The following is a 6000-nucleotide window of genomic DNA, read 5'->3' as shown; positions in this document are numbered from 1 at the left end:
TTTTGGAGAAATCGCGAAACGTCTGGTTGACGTAACTGGTGACCGAAGAGCTGGCGGCTGCCTCGCACAACGTATCAGTATTGCGATACAACGAGGAAATGCCGCCAGCATCCTTGGTACAATGCCTCAAGGGCCTATTTTAGATATAAGCTAGTTATAGTAATCATCTGTATATATCCATTATGTATATTGTTATTGTCAATAAATAGTTCTTTCTTTCGGAATTCAGTACGCAAAATAATGAATAAAATTTCGTTTCGAGACTAATATTTGACAAAAAACAACCCAACCCACAACAATTACCAAAATTGTCAAACCTATCTACATTTTTTTATTGCATAAAACCCTGAAACTTTACCTAGGTCCTAAATGTTTCAACTGGACCCAAAGCTGATTAAAATATACATGTACTTATATTAAAAGTACCTATACAAACGGATAATACAGTATTTATTTTAATTAATAATCAACATTAATTAATAAAAGTAATTACGCAAAATGGTCATTCAGCATCACCGATTTTATTTACATTGTGTCGACGCTGCCTTTTCATTAAGCTTCACTATTTATTTAAGTGTAGCCCCGAACTGGCTTTCATTGTAAATATTGTGTAATAAACACAAAAACAACCAAACCACAAAGTAAAGTCAATAATTTAAACTAGATTATAATGATCCCTCGGCGCTCGCCCGGCACTGATTTATATAAAATAATTTTGGTGAATAAAGATATAATCTTCATATTCTCTGGCAAAAAAGTTATTCAGTAACAGTAGAATAAAAAAACTGTACTCATCTCTCTTTTTGGAGTTTATTCATGTTTTATTCTAACATAAGAAATAAACAGTATGATTCTCAGGCCTTATATACTAAAAATATTTCCATTTGGGCACGAAACGAAACACAAAAACTTGGACATAAAAGTACAGGTCTGGCCTAGTGGGTAGTGATGCCTATGGTTCCGGGTTCGAATCCCGGTAAGAGCACTTATGTATTTATGTGATGAACACAGATACTTGTTCTTGAGTGGTGGGTGTTTTCTATGTTTATAAGTGTGTATTTATCTATATACGTATGTATGTCGTCGCCTGGTACCCATAATACAAGCTTTGCTTAGTTTGGGGCTAGGTCGGTATGTGTAAGATAGTTCCCAAATTAAAAAAAAAAATAACAATAACTTTGATAGAAAATACTTTCCCAAGCACCGATATTGTTAGTTTTCGCAAATAAATCATGCATAAGTAAATATTTAAACAAAATGAAATATACTATTTCGTGTCATACTTACACAGGTAATTAATTAATCATAAATTAAGATAAGCCAACGGTGTAGTGTCATAGTGTTCTGAAGGCATTCCTCTCATTTATTTTTGTGTCACCTCAAACAAATCGCATTGTTTTAAACTACTCTACCGTTATCACGCTTGACTTACCAAACTGTAACTCTTTTTTAACCCTCGGGCAAGGGGTTGCGACCTCTGATTTCGGGACCAGACGGCCTAACCACGAACCCGACTAATCAGTCAAAGACTACGAAAGGGTTTGTTTAATTTTACTTTCCATTCAGCGTTTTGCAATCAAATGCTCAGTAATCAAAGATGAAAAGTTAAAATTAAATAGAACCAGAATCCTAAGCTCAGCTAAAATTTTCTCATTTCATTGGGTACTTGAAACCATTTTTCTTAACTTTAACATATAAAACCACAAAGTTCATATAATAATGTTCTCAACAACGAATAATATCATTATTCAAAATTATTGCAGTCACCTAGTTGTTCTGTAGGAGTTCACACATGTATAATGGACTTACATATAAATATAAATAAATAATAAATAAATAAATATTATAGGACATTATTACACAAATTGACTAAGTCCCACAGTAAGCTCAATAAGGCTTGTGTTGAGGGTACTTAGACAACGATATATATATATATATATATATAAATATTTATAAATACTTAAATACAAAGAAAACACCCATGACTCGGGAACAAATATCCATGCTCATCACACGAATAAATGCCCTTACCAGGATTTGAACCCGGGACCATCAGCTTCGTAGGCAGGGTCACTACCGACTAGGCCAAACCGGTCGTCAAACAAACACAAATATAAACACAACCCTCCTATTTTGGCTTCGCTAGTCAGATAAATAGTAATGTATCATGCCAAGAAAACTTAATACTATCACAGAAAATCAAATATGCATACAACGCTCAAAACTAAATCTATTCCCTACTATCTATGCAAAACCTTGATGGATTAAAAACAAAGTGTCAAACCTTTCCGGGACTCGGGAACTAAGTTAACACAGATACGGTGATAAATCGGTCTTGCACTCGGGGGACGAAAGTGGAGTGATAGTCGGTGGGGGCACCGAGGCTCTCGCAGTGTGTCGCTACCTTTACCCGTCGAAGCCCGCGCGCGCCGCGCCCGTGTTCGTGCGATTTAAAAAGTTACGATTCCATTTTCGAAATTTCGGTTACGTGCTTTTAAATTTGGAACTTGAGATGTTTTTTTGATGTTGCTGTTATAGTTTTGCTGGCAGTTTGCTCGTTTTTGGTAAGTTTTTAATATAGTTTATTTATATTTTGCCAATTGCAGGGGTTGAAAAATAAAAAAGTTTACACTGTACTTATGTCATTTTATTTAATGTTATATTAAAAAAAATGTTTTTAAATAGATAATCAATCATGTAACGTATTAGTACTAAATAATAAATGAACATTCAATTTTGAAGGTATTTTAAATATAGTGTAAAATATGTTTCTGTTTTCCTTTTATTATATTCCTCCGCGTTTTGTCTATTGCCCGACGTAAAAACTCAAGTTTCCTGAGCTTCATGTAAGCAAGCTAGCAATGTCGCAATTTAAGCACGCGTTCGCAAAGCTCTTTTTACCGGTTGCCCCGGGATTCGAGCATTGACTGCGGGGAAAAAAGAATACAACAGTTAAAGAGCTTTGCCGTGTTTTCATATTGATGTAGTGCAAATATCGTTAAGGTAAAGGATTTGCTCTTTGGTTGAATGAATAAGTACAAATACTTTAACCGTAAGTATATTTCTTTGATGTGTGTTGATTTTCTTGATGTTATTTTCAAACAGACGACCGATCTCGGGAGTCAAAGTTTATATATTTAACGTACTACAAATGTATACCCTATAATTGGTATATAGTTACACTTTTTTAGGTTAGCGGTACCTAAAATATATGTTTGATTAAAAAATATTAGGTACGTAGAAATAAAAATCGAAGGGATTAGGCTATTATTTACTAAAAAAGTGTCTATTTCTAGCTGCAAAGACTCATTAGAATCACAAATGTTATTTTTAATTATTTTCAATTTTATTTAGCCATAATTAATTTAAAATGAGATATTGGTACCGTAATAATGTTACTTCATACAAATAAAATTTGATCTCATCATAATAATGTATTGAAATTATAGCAGATTAATTCAATCATCTTGCGGATTGGCAACCGGTTGCAAGTTCAACCACCCCGCTTATGAATGAAAACATGAATATACTAATATTACTAATACACTTTACTCGTATGGCTAGCAAAAAAGCTACGCGATGACATACGCTGCTGGAAGAGATCCCTTTTAGCGATAAGACCGCCCGTTGTTACCTAATAATATTTGTAGTTTTACATGTAAAATGTATTGTTATTTGTACAAGAATATTTAGGTACTTGAGGGGCTATTCGCAAAAGCTGACAATCGCGAATAACTGACAGGGCGATATCGTCCGGCGAACTGAGAGCCTGCCGCGAACCACGTTCGACGTGTTGCCTCTCTGTCGCACTTGTAAATTCTTACGTAAGCGTGACAGGGAGGCAACACGTAAGCAGTGGGCCCCTTTAGTAAGTACTTACACAGCGTAGTCAAAGGTAAGTTTGTAAAGTAAAACAGGCGTGTCTGTGCGCGGCAGGTCCGTATAATAAAACAAAAGTCACTTTTTGACATATTTAAACTTGGTGGCTTTGTGAGCTGTAGATCTCGCGAGCATAACTTAAAACTGAGTTCCGCCATTTTGAAAAGAATCCAAAAACTGAATCAATAAAAATAAAAAAAAAGTGTATTCCAATTTGAAAGTTAGTTCGAATATTAGTACAATAATATAACCTTATAAACAATTAATAATGTAAACTAAAACTAAAATATGACTAAATTAAATCTAAAACTAAAATAAATCTAAAAATGGCCCCTGCGGCATAGTACCGAAAAAAATATGTTTAATCATCGAACCTCACAAAATTTCATGAGAATTGGTTGAGAATTGTGAACCGTAGAGGAGAACTTCCGGATATACGAAAACATTTTTGCCCAAGCTGAAACGGAGACCTTCGGTGACGCTCGGTCAATTAATTAGCAAGTGGAAAGTCTCCAAAAAATTGTAATTTGATTGAAATGACAAAAAAATTTGAGTTCATAATATATCGTGTTTTTATAAAGAAAAAACAGAAGAAAAACAAATTTTGACGCGAAAAATTTTTGGCCTTTGTATGGCGGGTTGGGCGACTTGAACGCATGCCTCATAGAAAAAGATTTTTTTTCGCTTCAAAAGTTTTTTCTTCCACTTTTTCCTAATTAGAACACGATACCGAATATGCCCTTAAACGGATCTCCGCTATTTTTCTTACACCTTGTATACAGGGTATTTATGTCATAAAAACTAAATAGATACTCTGTATATATTTATCGTAAAAATTTAAATATTACTTCAACTAGGAAACAAATTATAAACTGACAAAAAAAAAAATGAAGCCGCGAAGACTTGGCTTCCCATAGAAAATATGGACATTGGCGCATTAATGACAAAGTGGGTGTGCCAGAGTTTACCTATTTTTTAGTAAATTATTTGTTTACATAAATTCTAAATTTACTTTATAGACTATATCCACTATGCTTTTTTTTCGGTACCTACCTAGGAAAATTATTACGTCCAGTAGGTAGAGTTTCAGAGCAATTTCCTCTGGCTGTAGAAAGAGCTCCTTTCTAAGGTTTTCTCTTAAGGTACAGTAAGAAATGAACAAGTTATTAAAGAGCCGGCAAAGCGCAAGTAAAAAAAACTGGAGCAATGGGGAATTGTGAGCGTCCAGAAGATTCTTTGAACGCTTATCATAGCCAGGACCACACAAGGCTTTATGGAATGTATGTGTAAAATTGAATTTTATCCACAAGTTACTTTGCACTCGAAAGGATAAAATGCAACTTTTCCCTACTTTTTTGAGAGCCTCGCCGATCGGGTGTGAGGAAAAGTACCTAATTTGTTGAATGCGTTGTTTCTTTACGTTAGGTGGCGGAAATTGAGTTTTAAGCGATGATTGAATAATATTTAAAGGACATCAATTTGTTAATAAGTTCTGTGATGTTTTCATAAAATATTTTATTTTGTTACACTCGGTATCAAAATTTGTTTGTCTCTTCCATTGAAACCCTTGTAGCATCTAAGAACCTACGAGTCGAGACCCCTAAATCTTCAAATCTTACGCTTGATTGACTCTCAACATAAGCACAAGATGTAAACAACGTAAACAACAACTTTGCTCTCTTGTATAACAAATACCTATTTCACCTATCTTCGCTTTGCCGCGTTTGTCGTTCAAAATCCGGGCCATACATTGTTTTTGCATTTACATTAAACAGGACTGTATTTTAAAACCTAATCTTAATTTTCCGAGAAGCTGGCTAAGCTAGCGGCTAAATAAAAAGCTTGCTGTGAAAGGGGTTGTGTTAAGCTTAATATGCTTCGCTTACAAAGGAAATGGAGTTTTGCACGCTATTTAATGCATAAACATTTAACTTTAATAAAAAAATCGCAAAGTTAACTCTAAGGTATTATAAAAAAGCAGCTTTCACTTATTTAGGTTGGTACACTTAGAAATTCATATTCGTGGTCATAAAACTTTTAAAATTGTACTTTTCATAAATATTAAATTTGTAACTAACCCATTTGATCAAATCTCATTTAATGAAATAAAATCATTTATAA

At 34.0% G+C, this 6000-nt stretch overlaps 1 protein-coding gene across 1 annotated transcript in view; it reads left to right on the top strand.

Moving 5' to 3' along the window:
• The first annotated feature begins 2326 nt into the window (after positions 1-2326).
• The window catches only part of LOC133522693 (mucin-2), a 114682-nt gene continuing 111008 nt past the window's right edge, over positions 2327-6000 (top strand). Inside the window, exon 1 of the mRNA XM_061858105.1 lies at positions 2327-2564. The gene's annotated coding sequence lies outside the window, so the exon portion shown is untranslated. The remainder of the gene's footprint in view (positions 2565-6000) is intronic.

The sequence above is a fragment of the Cydia pomonella genome, chromosome 11 (genome assembly GCF_033807575.1).
Source record: "Cydia pomonella isolate Wapato2018A chromosome 11, ilCydPomo1, whole genome shotgun sequence".
Taxonomy (NCBI): domain Eukaryota; kingdom Metazoa; phylum Arthropoda; class Insecta; order Lepidoptera; family Tortricidae; genus Cydia; species Cydia pomonella.
This window is presented reverse-complemented; position numbering and strand designations above follow the sequence as displayed.